We start from the raw sequence: 15,310 nt of genomic DNA on the forward strand, positions 1-15,310 counted from the left end.
ACGGGTGGTGAGGTGAGGTATTTCTTTAGATTGCGGAAGGCCTGCTCGGCTTCCGGCATCCAGTCGAAATGACCGGTCTTCTTCAGAAGCTTGAAGAGGGGGAGCCCCCGCTCCCCAAGTTTGGAGATGAAGCGCCCAAGGGTCGCCATGCAGCCACCGAGACGCTGAACCTCCTTGAGTCGAGCTGGGGGTCGCATCTGCTCGATGGCCCGGATCTTCTCTGGATTGGCCTCGATTCCTCGGCTGGAGACCAAGAAACTGAGGAGCTTACCCATCGGCACCCCGAAGACACACTTCTCGGGGTTGAGCTTCAGGCGGGTGGTGCGGAGACTGTTGAAAGCCTCGGCAAGGTCTTCGAGCAGGGTGGCACGGTCTCGGGACTTGACCACGAGATCATCTATGTAGGCCTCGACGTTGCGGCCAACTTGCGAATCAAGCGTGATGCGGATAGCGCGCTGGAAAGAGGACCTAGCGTTGCGCAAACCAAAAGGCATTGACAAATAGCAATAAGTCCCCACCGGGGTGGTAAAAGCAGTTTTTTCTTCGTCCTCTACGGCCATGCGAATCTGGTGATAACCAGAGTTCGCATCTAAGAAACACAAAAGATCACATCCCGCGGTTGCATCTACAATTTGATCTATGCGGGGCAAGGGAAAAGGATCTTTGGGGCAAGCCTTATTTAGGTCGGTGTAGTCCACACACATGCGGAGCTTGCCGTTGGCCTTCGGGACGATAACTGGATTTGCCAGCCACTCGGGGTGGAGGACTTCTCGGATAAATCCGGCGTCAAGGAGCTTGCTGACTTGCTCCCGGATGAATTCCTGGCACTCAGGCGCCTGTCGCCGGACCTTCTGCTTCACTGGGCGTGCGTCCGGACGCACAGCCAAGTGGTGCTCGATCACCTCCCTAGGGATCTCGGCCATGTCGAACGGTTGCCATGCAAACACGTCGGCGTTAGCCCGGAGGAAGGTGACGAGCGCGCTTTCCTATTTGCCGTCCAGGTCACCGCCGATTCGGATGACCTGGGAGGTGCCTTCGCCCACCACGACCTCCTTTGTACGAACGGAGGCGTCGGCGGCAAGTCGGTGGGTGGTTGAAGAGGGTCCCGGGCCCCCTGGGCAGCCTTCGACCTCGGCCTGAGCTAAGACCAAGGCCAGATATGACTGCTCAGCGCAGGAGACGACACCACCAGAGTCAGCGGTCATGGAGATGGGGCCTGCTGGGCCCGACATCTTGACCGTGAGATACGCATAGTGCGCAGCCATCATGAACTTAGCAAGCGCCGGACGCCCTAGGATGGCATTGTAGGGGAGGGGGAGCTCCACAATGTCTAAGAGGATGTTCTCCGTGCGGAAGTTGTCCCGACTCCCGAAGGTCACGGGTAGCTCGACCTGTCCGAGGGGCAGGGAGTGCCCGGGTGTCACTCCGCAGAACGGAAGCGACGACTTTAGTCGCCTGGATGGCACCTGCAGCTTCTCGAAGGCCTCCTTGGAGAGGAGGTTGAGGCCTGCGCCCCTGTCGATCAGTACCCTGCCGACCCTTACATTGCAGATGGTGGGGGACACTACCAAGGGTAGTTGCCCCACGCCTGCAGTACTGGCGGGGTGATCGGCTATACTGAACGTGATTGGAGCGTCCAACCATCTCAGGGGCCTTGTGGCCTCTTCAGTCGGGGTTGCCGAGCATACCTCGCGCTGCATGGTCTTGATGTCGCGCCACAATGAAGGCGTATAGGCGCCTCCGTCGATGAAGGCGACGGTGTGCTCGGGCTCCTGAAAGCCGAGCTCTGCGTTGTCGGGGGCGGCCTAAGCGTCGTCTCCCCCGCAGGACTCGTCGCGCTCCGTTTGGCGCTGCTCGACGAGGCCCTTGACCGTACGGCACTCCGTGAGATCATGCCATCTGGTCTGGTGGATTGGACACCATTTACCTGGCTCAGGCCCCGCAGGAGCGGGGGCCCTTGCTGGAGCGGGAGCCCGGGCGGGGGCCGGAGCCCTTGCGGGAGCCGGAGCCCTCGCGGGAGCCGGAACCCTAGGAGGGGCCCTGGCCGGGGCTCTCACGGGCGCAGGCCATCTGTCGGTGGCCGACCGGCGTTCTTGCCGGCGGTCGGGCTCCTGGACCGGCCTATGGGCGGTGCCCTGGGCCGGCTCGACGGGAGCAGCCTCGCGCCTCCTTCTCTTTTTCTTTTCCCGCCTGTCAGAGCGAGAAGAACTTGGTTGATCGGCGGTGGAGCGTGCCAAGCCCGCGCCTCCTCCACCTTGGCACACTTGTCGACTAGCGCGAAGAGTTCCGCGGTGGTCTCGATCTTGTGCGTACCTAGCTTCTTGAGCATCCGCTCGTCACGGACGCCCTGCCGGAAGGCGACGATAACAGCGTGGGGGGCTATCCACGGGATAGTGTTGCGGACCTGGCTGAAGCACTGAATAAAGCGCCGCAGCGTCTCCCCCTCCTGCTGCTTGACGGCGTGAAGGTCGCACTCCAAGCCGGGGCGCGTGAACATGCCCTGAAAATTAGCCACGAACTGGTGGCAAAGATCATCCCAGGAGCTAATAGAACCTGGGGGTAAGTTCATGAGCCAAGAATGGGCAGAGCCCCTCAAGGCGACATGGAAATAATTGGCCATCACCTTCTCACTGCCACCGGCCGCCTGGACGGCCGTAGTCTATATCTGGAGGAACTCAACAGGGTCGATGGACCCGTCGTACTTCTCCGGCAGCTCAGGGCGGAACTTGGAGGGCTATTTGACCCAGCGGAGCTCGTTAGTGAAGGCATGGTAGCCGGTGCCGTACCCTGTGGCGTGGGTGGCGTTCCTTGGCGGTGAACGTCGGCGAGCCAGGGAATCCTGGCGATCATAGGCCGGTAAAGAGGAAGCCTGGTCCTCAGCTTCGGCCTCCTGCCGGGTTTCCCACTGGCGCTCGAGAGTGACGCGCGCATCTTCGAGGCCCCTCCGCTTGTTGAGACATAAGCGGAGGTCCTAGGCTCCGGACGTGGCCAGGGGGGCGGCGCTCCGCCTGGAGGCCCCCCGGCCTGTGCGAACGTTACCCGACGATGGGCCGGTTCTAGCGGTGCCACGCTAGGTTGTGGCGCGAGAACTCTCGGCCAGCACCTGGCGGCGAGCAGTGCCGACCAGGGCAGCGACTTCTTGGAGCCAGCGGCCCTCCGGGGTTTCCGTCGTCGCCTGGACAGGCAGATGCCGGAGGAGAGTGTGCGCCGCAAGCAGCGTGCTCCCGGGGCTGGCCTCGCCGAAGGTGAGCCTACGCCGGAGAGGCGCCCGGCGCTGTCCAGATGCGGACCTGGCGGCCGGAGTCTCGACCACCACCTGGGGGTCGGATGGTGCACCGGCTGCGGCGGCGGCGGCTCGGCTGGGCCCAGCGCCCTGGTCCCCTTGGGAGGGGAACGACGCGCGTGCAAATCGCGGCTGCTGCTGGGACGCAGTAGCGGCTAGGGCCTCCTGTGCGAGGGGCTGCATTTCCCCGCTGGAACTGGAGCTGGAACACTGGAGGCGGTGACCACCGGCCATTTTTTCTGTGGAAGAAAACATACAAACAGATTCAGGGATGCTTCCCCCCTACCTGGCGTGCCAGCTGTCGGAGGATTAACTCCTGTCGCAGGGATCCCGAGAGACCCCTTTTTAGAGATTCAGCCAGGGGGATGATCCTGAATAAGTTCGTCGGACAAATAAATGGGAACGAATGCAACGGCCGGTGGTGGGGGTGTTGACCTAGTGCAAGAAGAAGTAAATGCACCGAAATTTAGACAGGTTCGGGCCGCACGGGGGCGTAATACCCTACTCCTATATGGATGCCCGTGCAATTAATGACCCCACGCCTCTCTGCCAAAGCATGGCAGGAACTGACGCTGAGCGCGGCAGGAACAGTTGGAGGCGACAGGCCATGCACGCTCATTAAATGCGGTCTCGGCCTTTGACCGGTTGACACCTCGACGGTGGGCACCTCGGGGGTCTTTCTGGGTCGTCGGGGTACCGAGTGCTCGGGGGTACTGTTTACATCCCCGAGCACTCTCTCCCGAGAATGCCTTTCCTTGTCCTCAGGGAGCCGAGTGCTCGGGGGGTACTGTTCACCTGCCCGACCACTCTCTCCCGAGCACTCCCGCACGAACCCTCGGGGAACCGAGTGCTCGGGGGCTGCCGCGTGCAGCCCCGAGCACTCTCTCCCGGAACTTAGCTCTTCTGATCGCCGGGGGACTAGGGTGCTCGGGGGTGACCGTACACCTCCCCGAGCACTTTCTTCCTGGTACTTGGATTCCGTGGATCATCGGGGAACTGGGGTACTCGGGGGCCACCGACCGTGGCCCCGAGCACCTTCTCCCGGGACTTGATCTTTTCTCATACTACAGGAGAGACCTCGCGGGATGGCGCCATGTGGTGGATGGCTAGCCTCGCCTCGGGATTCGGGGACCCCTAGTTCCTGATACACCGACAGTAGCCCCCGGGCCCATTGGCAGGCGATGGCCCAGAGACTGCAGATGGGCCCTTCGCACGGATGCCACGTGGCGAGCTTTTAGAAGGTGGTCCCTTCAGTCTGGGCCTTTGGTACGGCCCAACGGGGAGCTGAATGGACACGCGTCCACACAACTCCCGAAGGGTATGACAACAGGACGGGTGGTGCGTGATGACAGAGCAGGCGGCACGAGCGGTAGTCGCGCAAATCGAGGAAAATACGCCTGGCAACTGCTGACACCGTACGACCTGTGGGAGACTCGCCTGGCAGTTGCGTTGATCGAGGAAACCATCCCGCCGAGTGTGCTGTGGCAGGAGATGTTTGAATTCCCTGAGGTATAAAAGGAGGAGGGCAGCGAACCGCCCTCCTCTTTACGCCATCTCATGATCCAGCCCTTGCTTTCTTCACGCTCTTGAGCCCTTTGAATCTCCCTAGGCGATCAGAGCACATCTTCCTCTCCACCGTCCAGACCATCTCCCCCCCCCCCCAATGAAATGCCGAGAGCTGGAGGAAGCCACCGCGACAGGACTCCAAACGGTTTGCTGCCGGAGTCTCGCCTGACGAACGAAGAGGCGGCGGGGAAGATCAGGAAGTTGTTGGTCACTGGGTTAGTTCTGCAAAGTTCACTAAATCCAGATACTCCGGTGTTCACCAGATACTCTGTTACTCAGTGTTTAGTCCGGAGTCTCCGAGGTAGACTCCGGTAGAGAGTCTTGGTTAAGCATTTATTTTTATTGAAAAAGACCGGAGTTTTCGGTGTTCACCGGATACTCCGGTAGTTGGTGGGTTTTGAGGCCGGAGTCTCCAAGGGAGACTCCACCATAGAGTCTCGGTTAAGTCTTTATTTTTATTGAAAAAGACCGGAGTCTCCGGTGTTCATCGGATACTCCGGTAGGAGAAAAGGTTTTAATCGGAGTTTCTGAGGGAGACTCCGGCAGGGGTGTCTCAGTTAGCATTTATTCTTTTTGATAAAAAGATCGGAGTCTCCGGTGTTCACCGGATACTCCAGTACCTGGAGAGGCCGGAGGGTCCAGCTAGTCTCCGGACTTAGTTCTTTCGAAAGCCCTGTCAGGACCTGAGACTCTGGTGTTCACCGAAGACTCCAGTAACTTAACAGAATTGTAACGGCTAGTTCTGACACGTTCTATGACCGTTCTGACACTGTTTTTGGATTTGGGGCCGGATACTCCAGTGTTCACCGGATACTCCAGTGTTCACCGGATACTCCGGTCAGGTCTGACAGAACAGTAACGGCTAGTTTTTGAGAGAGGGCTATAAATACTCTCACACCCCATGGCATTCAAGGCTTGCTGTTGCTGGTGAACCCTAGACTACTTGAGCACTTTAAGAGCATTCAAAGTCCCTCCAACCACCTCTAGTGCAAAGTTTGCAAAAATTTAGTGAGTTTGGGTTTGGAGAGGGTTTAAGCCACTTGAGCATTGAGTTCTTCCTCGAGCATTCGTTGTGATCTTTACTCTTGAAGCTTCGTGCTTCTAGACGGCAAGGCGTCGCCCGTAGAGCATCCAAACTTTGTGGAGTGCCACGGGAAGTTTGTAATCAACTTCAAATTGAGTAAGGAAATTCTAGCTTGATCTTTGTGGTCGCTAGAAGAGGATAGGGTTGGAAAAGACCCGGCTCTTTGTGAGCTCCTCAACGGAGACGTAGGCACTTCTTTGTGAGGTGGACGAACTCCGGAATAATCTCTCGCATTCTTATTTGTGCAATTTTCTTAATCATGTGAATTTTTGATTCTTCATATAAATTGCCCTAGTGATCATCTTACTAGTATTAATTGTTATTTTAGCTCTGTGATAACTAGTAGACCTAGCTTCAACTATAGATTCTAGCTACTCGCTTTAATTCGTAGTTGTTCTTGATTTCCTGTATAGACCGGAGACTCCGGACTAGACCGGATACTCCAGACCAGACTGGAGTATCCGACCTTCACCGGAGTATCTGGCAGATTTAATCCGCTGTTTTTGTTTTAATTTTCAGAAAAGCCTATTCACCCCCCCCCCTAGGCACTTTCAATTAGTCCCATTAACTATGTTATCATTAATCACCAAAATCACATACATACCTTAAAAGGGCCATGTTCACTACTATCAACCACAAAAAATACGCACACGACGAGGCATAATTATATTCCAGACAGTAGGAAAAACATATACTTAACCCCTCTAAAATAAATAATAGTGTAAAGGGTTTGCACATAAGATATTCCAGAAGAATGAAATCTCAAACCAATGAGTCAGATTCATTAGAAAACAAGCCAGAGCTAGTAATATGCAAAACTTCTAACCAGAGATTCATGAACCTTTGATCAACAACTAATCTAAAGGAACATCTTAGGTTGTCCCCATCCCACAATTCAGCAATAATTTTATTTTTCTCATTAACAACCACATGAAGCTCACAATACTGAATGACCAAACTTGAATTATCAAACCAATTATCTTCCCCAAACTTAACCTTTTTACCATCCCCAACAACCCACCTATAACCCATTTTAGCAACCTGAGCCACCCAAAGGACTCCTTTCCAAAAGGAGATGTACCAGTTGCAGGACAATCTAAAAACATTAGGTTTGTTAGAATTGCGCTAGGCATTTTCAAAAATCAATTGTGATGGATTCGGGATTCATAAATAGAGAAAAGCATGGTGATGCTCATTCCGTAGGAAGGGGCTATCTTGATTATCTCCTTGATCCTTTACAAGGAGAAGTATAGCTATTATACATGGTGTGAAAGCGAAAATTGATTTGGGAATAGGAAACATTGCGGGGGAGAATAATGCCTTGATGGACAAACAAGCAGTAGCATCATCATCCTTTGATCACTCCTCGCCTGGTGGTCTAGTTTGCGAGGTGAAAACCTTCTACAAATAAATTTTGTTAGTGCTTGTTCCCAGTGTAATTCTAGAGACTGTAATAAGGTGCCACATGTGTTTTATGTGCTTGAGTGTGTGTCCTGTGGAAGCTGAGCCCTTGTTGGCCAGTCTACTGCTTTGTATTCAGGATTTGGTTGAAAACAATTTAGCGAAACCTTTGGTTCAATAGAATTCCCATACTATTAAAGATAATCCATACTACAGAAAAGGGTCTCAATGCCGATTTAAAAACTGCTTTACTGTAGGTTTTTGAACTGACAATGATTAAGCGGTAGTTATAATCCATGATTATGCTGGTTCAGTTCATCTAATGAACCGGCAGTAATAATCCAATTATCACTGCTAGTTCATGTAATTAACCGACAATGATTATTGGACTATCACTAGCGGTCCATTACATGAACTAGTAGTGATAATCCCCCACCCCCCCCCCAAAAAAATCTATCTATTGTCGACAACAGCATATTCAAAAAATTGCAAATATACACAAGCATATATATATATATATACACACACACACACACACAATTTATCACATATCTTTCTGGCTCGACACATTTCATTCAAAAATCACATACAAATACACAATTCACATGTCATTCACAAATGATTCTAGGTTGATTGGGACAGAGCTTAAATTCTCTAACTCACAATTTGTTTTAGATTTTGAACTCTAAAAAATGCAAGGGAAACAAATAAATATTTCAACATCTCTTGCTAGCAAAAGTTGTTGAACTCGGCAAGTCTCGAGTGCTAATTGAAGGTTGCGCTCTATATGCTGACTCATAAAATTCGCCTTTTACACTTATCACTTCATTATTGATGAACCCGATAAGTTGTTCTTGAATGGTGTTGATTTTATTTTGCAAGAGTTTACTTGTGTGCAACTTGATTTTCTTTCATTATAAGAATTGAAGAAATCAATCATACAGAACACGTATAGAAACTGAGAAGTACACATCAATATATATTTACATACCTCTTCATCATCTTGGAGCACCTTGTCTCCTGTGAATGTGTGCATGAACTCACATGCATAGCAGCCACAAATATTGTTGCCCGATTCATGCCTGTTATACAGAAAAAAAAAGATATAAAACACCAATAGCATGAAACTAGTTATTTAGTAAGAATTGGAGACATAAAAATTCCGTACGTACTAGAAAGTTTGTTCAGACATTGAAGGCCTTCATGTATGGACAGAATAGAAGATTGTCCTTACAATATCGTCTGTATTCCATGTGCATGATTATGCATAGTATTACTAGACTTAGATTCAATCGAACGTAGATTACTAGAGTGAATAATGAAATGATCGATTTAACCTATTTAGCAAGTCTATTACAGGTTGAAATTGTATGTGTGGTCTCCTTGGTGAGTCAAATACAACGATCTTGCTAATGTTGGCTAGATGAGAAGGCATTCATTTAAAAAAAAATTGCACATCTAACATATTGTCGCTTGTTGGAAAGGCGACAGTAAGGTATTGCCCATCCAATGGGTGACACCTAGTGGGGCCCAGGGTCAAATGGGATGGAACTAAATATGCACGTTGACTTGGCTGCCATGGTGACTCACCCATTGGATGGGCGATAGGAAAGGTGTTACCCTTCCAATGAGTGATAGGAGCATCTGCACGTGCCCGACCCACTGGAAAAGGTGCCACCTGTTGAATGGGTGACACCTTTTCCTATATAATGCATTGTGCCGCCCAAGGTGGTTCACCCAACTCATTTGGCTCTACTAGCGCCTAGAGGAAAGAGATAAGAGAAGAGAGAACTAAGAGGTGGAGGAGGAGGGGAGGGGAGGGGAGGGAGTAGGAGGCAGCAAAACCCTATTGAAATCGAAGGTAAATTTTTTTCCTTTGTTTCTATACAAACCACTTAAGGTAGCCACTAGATCTAGCTTTACACATATGTTAGCACTTAGATCTAGGTTTAGACATAGTGTAGAACACAGATCTAGCTTTAGACATATGTTAGCAATTAGATCTAGTATATAGATATAGGTTAGCAATTATATCCAATATTTCATACATAGGTTCCGAATTAGATATAGATTTAGATATAGTTTAGCAATGAGATGTAGGTTTAAACATAACTTAGCAAATAGATGTAGGATTTAGTGATATTAGACGTAGTTATGTTAGAGCTATTTTTTAGTAATGTAGTGTAAATGTTGGACCTAGTTTTTGAGGATTATTGTACTGCTGGATGTAGGTTTGCATAGTAAGTTTACATATATGTTTTTTTATGTTCTTTTGTTCTAAATGTAGTGAATATAGTTGTTGTACCCCAAATAATAGTAGAGTTTTTTTTCGATCGTTGGAAGGTATGTCAAATACGTTACAATTTAGGATTTTGTATGGGGATATGACATTTTTATGGTCCGGAAGGGATAGTGATGTCATGGTTTGAGTCAATGGAGGAGGGTATCTCGAGACCAATGCAAAAGTGTATCGGGCATTTGTACGACTAATTAATGTAGGGTTTTAAAATAGATCCCAAGGTTCGAGAGATGACTATTTGCATTATGGGCAACCATAGGACTAATGGTGTATACTAGGAGGTGTACCCACTTAGGGAAAATCAGATTTGGAGGAGGTACCTATATGATATAGTTTATAGAGTTTGCCACCTATGTTGCTTGTGCAATAGAAGAACAAGTAGGGAGTAGGGGAGATGCAGGGTGGAGGGTACGTGGAGGAGGAAGTAGGTGATGAAGTAATGGAAGAAGTGGTTGGTGAACCGGATGTTGGGCAGTCATTTGCCATTCCAATTGAACCCACCGATGAGGCAAATGAGGGCAAACACATCCTTTGTTTAATTGAACAAATGGAGCAAGATGATCAAGAGGTCGAGGAAGCTCCTGAATATGACATGTTTGGGTAATAAGAACAATGTTCTTGTCCCTGTGGACTGGAATAATCCAAATTTTAACAACCTATTGGTGAATGAAGAAAATCAGGTAGCGTAGGAGTATACTAATAATGAGGTGACCCAAGCGCTAGTACCCTACCAGTCAGGTTGTGAAGAATAATGTGATTCAATCGGAGACATCGCTTTGAAGGTAGTTTGTTGTTGTGAAGTCCAGCAATAAGTAGTATGATGTGAAGTGCGTGAAGGATGGATGCCCGTGGTAGGTGCATGCCTTTAAGTCGAAGTGGGTTGACTATTGGGAAGTGTCGACTGTGGTGGACAACAATTGCACGCTTGATCAACTTGAGCCGAGCCACGGGAACCTGACATCAAGCTTTGTTGTCGATGTCATGTTTGCTCAGATTTTGAACAACATGAACTATGAACTTAGGTCTATAATTAGGGCAATGGAGCAGTAGTACTAGTACACTATCAACTAAAACAAGGATTGGAGGGCAAAGAACAAGACAATTGAGATGAGGTTTGGGACCTACAAAGTATCATATGATAATCTACCACAGTTACTTAAGACCATTGATCGCAAGAACCCTGTGACTTATTATGATATTGAAAAGTATCCATTGATGGATCACCTAGCAAGTTCATCTCGAAGCGCACTTTCTTTTCCTTTAGAGTGTTAAGGCCCATATATCATCTAGGCCCATATTGATCCATCTTATGGCTATATATACACATTCACTCTAATGACGTTATCAAGCTCTCTAATCCCTAAGGTTAGTAACATGGAATCAGAACAAGGTAGGTTTAGGGTTAGGGTTAGACTAATCTAACCATCCACGATCCTGCCCTTTTTTTCCTCGGCACTGTCTCCAGTTCTATCACTATTCATGTCTTCCTGTTCCCATCACCATCTCACCAGCGCGGCTTGCTATTGAGCCATCATCGCCGTCAACATCTAGCCACTATCGCGGCCCATCATCACGCCGTCGTCGCGGTACCATCTGCCCGCATGTCATGGATTCAGCCCAACCGCCATCGTGTGTGTCCACCTATGGCAAATCCGGCCAGCAGCACTACGGATTCGCCTTTTCTGCCATGGGTTCATCTTCTCATGGCCGCTCGTCACGGTAATCGTGCCCATGTGCACGCCTAGCGCGGATCTGGTCGGGTCTCATCGCGGATTCACCTCATCATTGCCCAACCTTTCGTCCACCATCTGCTCAAGGTCGTGGACACATCTCAATCACGGTTCTTCGTTGCCATCACATACCCCCGTCCACCTAGGAGTCACTATCGTCCTTGGGCTTCATTGGACAACGTGTGATGGTGGTGGTGGTATTCACTATTCAATCTCTCATCTGTTGCTACTCCGCGGAGGTATTTCATCTCCTCACTAGTACTGTACTGGTACTATGCCAGTATTCATCTCAGTAACATCATTGTTTGTCCACTGTTACTATTTATCTACTGGTATCCTACTGTTCATATATTGTTGCTACTACTGCTAGTTATCCGTACTTCAATCATGTCATAGCTTAATGCCATTGCTATCAATATCACTCTTGATGGTCACAATTATCGGGAGTGGGCTTTTAGTAGAGACTGTATTAAGAGATTATGGTCTAGCTTTTCACTTAACTGATGATCCACCTATACGTAAGTCTGATGATACTAATGCTGCTGATATTAAAACATGGAAAATTAATGATGGCAAAGTGATGGCTACCATTGTCACTAGTATTAAGTAATCCATGATTATGAGTCTTTCTAAGTTTAAGATAGCCAAGGCCATGTGGTCTTCTGCATACTCTCATGTAACAAATACATGTAATTGAATAGAATGATATGTCTATTGATGAGTACTACTCTGCTTTTGATTGTTTAATGGGCCCTTTGATCTCTATGGTACCTTAGTACACAGCAGATGAATGTACAACACATACATTTATTGAGAAGTTTCTCACATATCGCTTTGTCATGGGGGTAAGGGTAGAATTTGAGTCCATTCGTACAAGATTCCTTCACAATTCTTCTACTCTAACCATGGCACAGGCACTATCTAATTTGATTGCTGAAGAAACTCGTCTCAAGTCTATGTCTGCTACTCCTATGTCAGTTCCTCATAGTGTGATGTCAGCTTCCCATAGGATCAGTGCACCTATAGGTAGCTCTTCAGGACCTTGTGAGCATTGCAAGAAGACTGTTCATCGTTCAAAAAATTGTCTTTGCTTGGCATCCAAAGAAATTGGTTGAGTATCATGCACATCGTGCTCGTGGGCATGGTACAACTTCCACTTCTAGAAGCTCCATGACTATTATTGCTGCCTCACTCGTCGGTCTTCCTCAGTCATCTTGGGTTCTTGATTCAGGGGCTTCTTTTCATGTGACATCTGATCAGTCCCAATTGGTTGCTTGCAAGCTGGTCACTGATGGTGCTTCTGTTCAGACAACTGATAGTACATCTTTTCATATCACTCTTTAGGGTTCACTTTGCAATTCTCATTTTTCTGTACCTGATGTTTCTTTTGTACCTCAGTTGTCCATGAATCTTCTTTCAGTAGGTCAAGTTATCGACCATAACTGCTTTGTTGAATTTGATGACTCGTCTTGTTTCATTCAGGATTGTTGAAGCATGATTGTGATTGGGACTTGCCATCACCGTAAAGGTGCTCCTAGCCTCTACGTTTTGGGCATCTTGTGTCTTCCTTCTTCCGCTGCTTCTACCGCTCATGTGTCATCCGCTGCATCGTCATCCGCTTCTTCCTTCTCCAAGTGGCATCATCATCTTGGTCATCTTTGTGGGTCTCGCTTGTATACATTAATAAATAAAGGTTGTTTAGGTCATATATCTATCGAGTTTAGCTTCCATTATAAGGGTTGCAAGTTTGGCAAACAGATACAACTTCCATATTTCTCCAGTGTTTCTCATTCTGCTAGACCTTTTTGATCTTACATTCAGATGTATGGGGTCCTACTCCTTTTGCTACAAAGGGCGGTCATAAGTATTATGTCATTTTTATTGATGATAATTCTTGATATACTTAAATTTATTTCATGAAACATTGTTCTCAATTGTGTTTTATTTACCAATCTTTTACTCACATGATTCACACTCAGTTTTCTACTCCCATTAAAGTTTTTCATTCTGACTCTGGTGGTGAGTATTTATCTAATATTTTCCACTAGTTCTTGACCTCTGAGGGCACTCTTTCTTAGCTCTCATGTCCTGGTACTCATGCTCAGAATGGTGTTGTAGAACGCAAACATTGCCATCTCATAGAATCTGCTCGAACACTTTTGATTGCCTCTTTTGTTCCTTCTCATTTCTGCGGTGAAGCTGTCTTCACTAATGTTTATCTCATCAACTAACAACCATCATCCAAGCTATCTAGCAAGTGCCCTGGTGAAGTACTTTTTGGTACTCCTCCTAGCTATGATCATCTTCGAGTGTTTGGGTGTATGTGCTATGTTCTGCTTGCACCTCGTAAGCGAACTAAGTTGACTGCCCAGTCGGTTGAGTGTGTTTTCCTAGGGTATAGTCCTGAGCATAAGGGTTATCGTTGTTATGATCCATCCTCCTGTCGCATACGCATCTCTCGTGATGTGACCTTTGTTGAGGATTATCCTTTCTTTTTATAACCCTTCTACTTAGCCAGTCCTGATGCTCCTATTTTTGATGAATCTGACAATTTTGATGAGTCACATGCTATTTCTGATGAGTCACTATTTGGTCCAAGATATAATCTATGGGATCATACTACTATTGAGCCTCCTGTCAGGTTGGGATTTCCACGTGTGAGTGCTATTATTGATGAGCCATGTACTTATCAAGAAGCTTCTAGTATTCTGGAATGGCAGCTTGCTATGTCTAAGGAGCTTGGTGCCCTTGATCGTACTGGCATTTGGGATATTGTTCCATTACCGTCACATGCAGTACCTATTATATGTAAATGGGTGTTCAAGATTAAGACCAAGTCGGATGGTTCTATTGAGAGATATAAAGCTCGTCTTGTTGCCTAAGGTTTTCAGCAGACTCAGGGACGAGATTATGATGAGACATTTGCTCATGTTGCTCATATGACTATTGTTTGTACTTTGATTTCAATAGATGTTAATTGTTCTTGGACTATCTCTCAGATGGATGTTCATTTTTTTTACCATGCTGTAATTTTTTTTTGGTGCGCCAAATAGGAATTGCTTTTTATGCCAAAATGATACCATACTGTTGTGCTTCTCAGAAAGAATTGACACCATGCATAACCCCTTTTCCAACCAAAATGACACCATAATGCAGCATATAAAAGTACAGATCAAATGTGCATATGTCTGTAACTATATTAGTATCATACATGCCATCATTTTTCTTACTAATTGTTTACTTCTGTTGTCTCAAAATAGGCCATCATGGATTCATGGAGGAACCACACTATGGGAGTGCCAGAATGGCATGAGCGTCCTTTATGCAGGTGTGGCAATGGAACTCGAATGTCAGTGTCCTTGAAGATCAATACTTTTGGTAGGAGGTTCTTCACGTGTCCAGACCTTGATGAAGATTTCATGGTGTGTCCCTCTTTTGCACTTTGTTCACAGCTCCCAGCTATATATTGCGCACAACATTACTAACACCATGTTTATTGTCCCAAGTCTTGTCATTTAAAGGAACGGATCGACCTTGTCAGGGCATCTTACAATGGGGGCTACATCAGATAGGCTAAAACCACACATGAGTACAAGATCAGGATGGAGGAAGTACTTCACATCTGGAACAAAAACAGTAGCCTTAACCTTCACAACTCCTACTACAATGATGACTATCCCCCCCCCCTAAGAAATATATGTCGGATACTATGCATGCTGGGGTCAAAGTGCCTATGTGCTGGTGTGGGGACCTTTCTAGGGTGATGAAGTCCAACAAATTCTCCAACACCTACGGAAGGAGGTTCTTAAATGTGCCTAAACTACGGGTATGATCCACCTCAAGGCAACACTAATGATATTGGTCTCTGTCGTAGTATCTTCCACCATTATGTTACATTGTATAATGGTTGCATACTGAGCAGTTGCCAGCAGATGTTTTCCTCCTAC

Source organism: Phragmites australis, chromosome 8 (genome assembly GCF_958298935.1).
Source record: "Phragmites australis chromosome 8, lpPhrAust1.1, whole genome shotgun sequence".
Classification (NCBI taxonomy): domain Eukaryota; kingdom Viridiplantae; phylum Streptophyta; class Magnoliopsida; order Poales; family Poaceae; genus Phragmites; species Phragmites australis.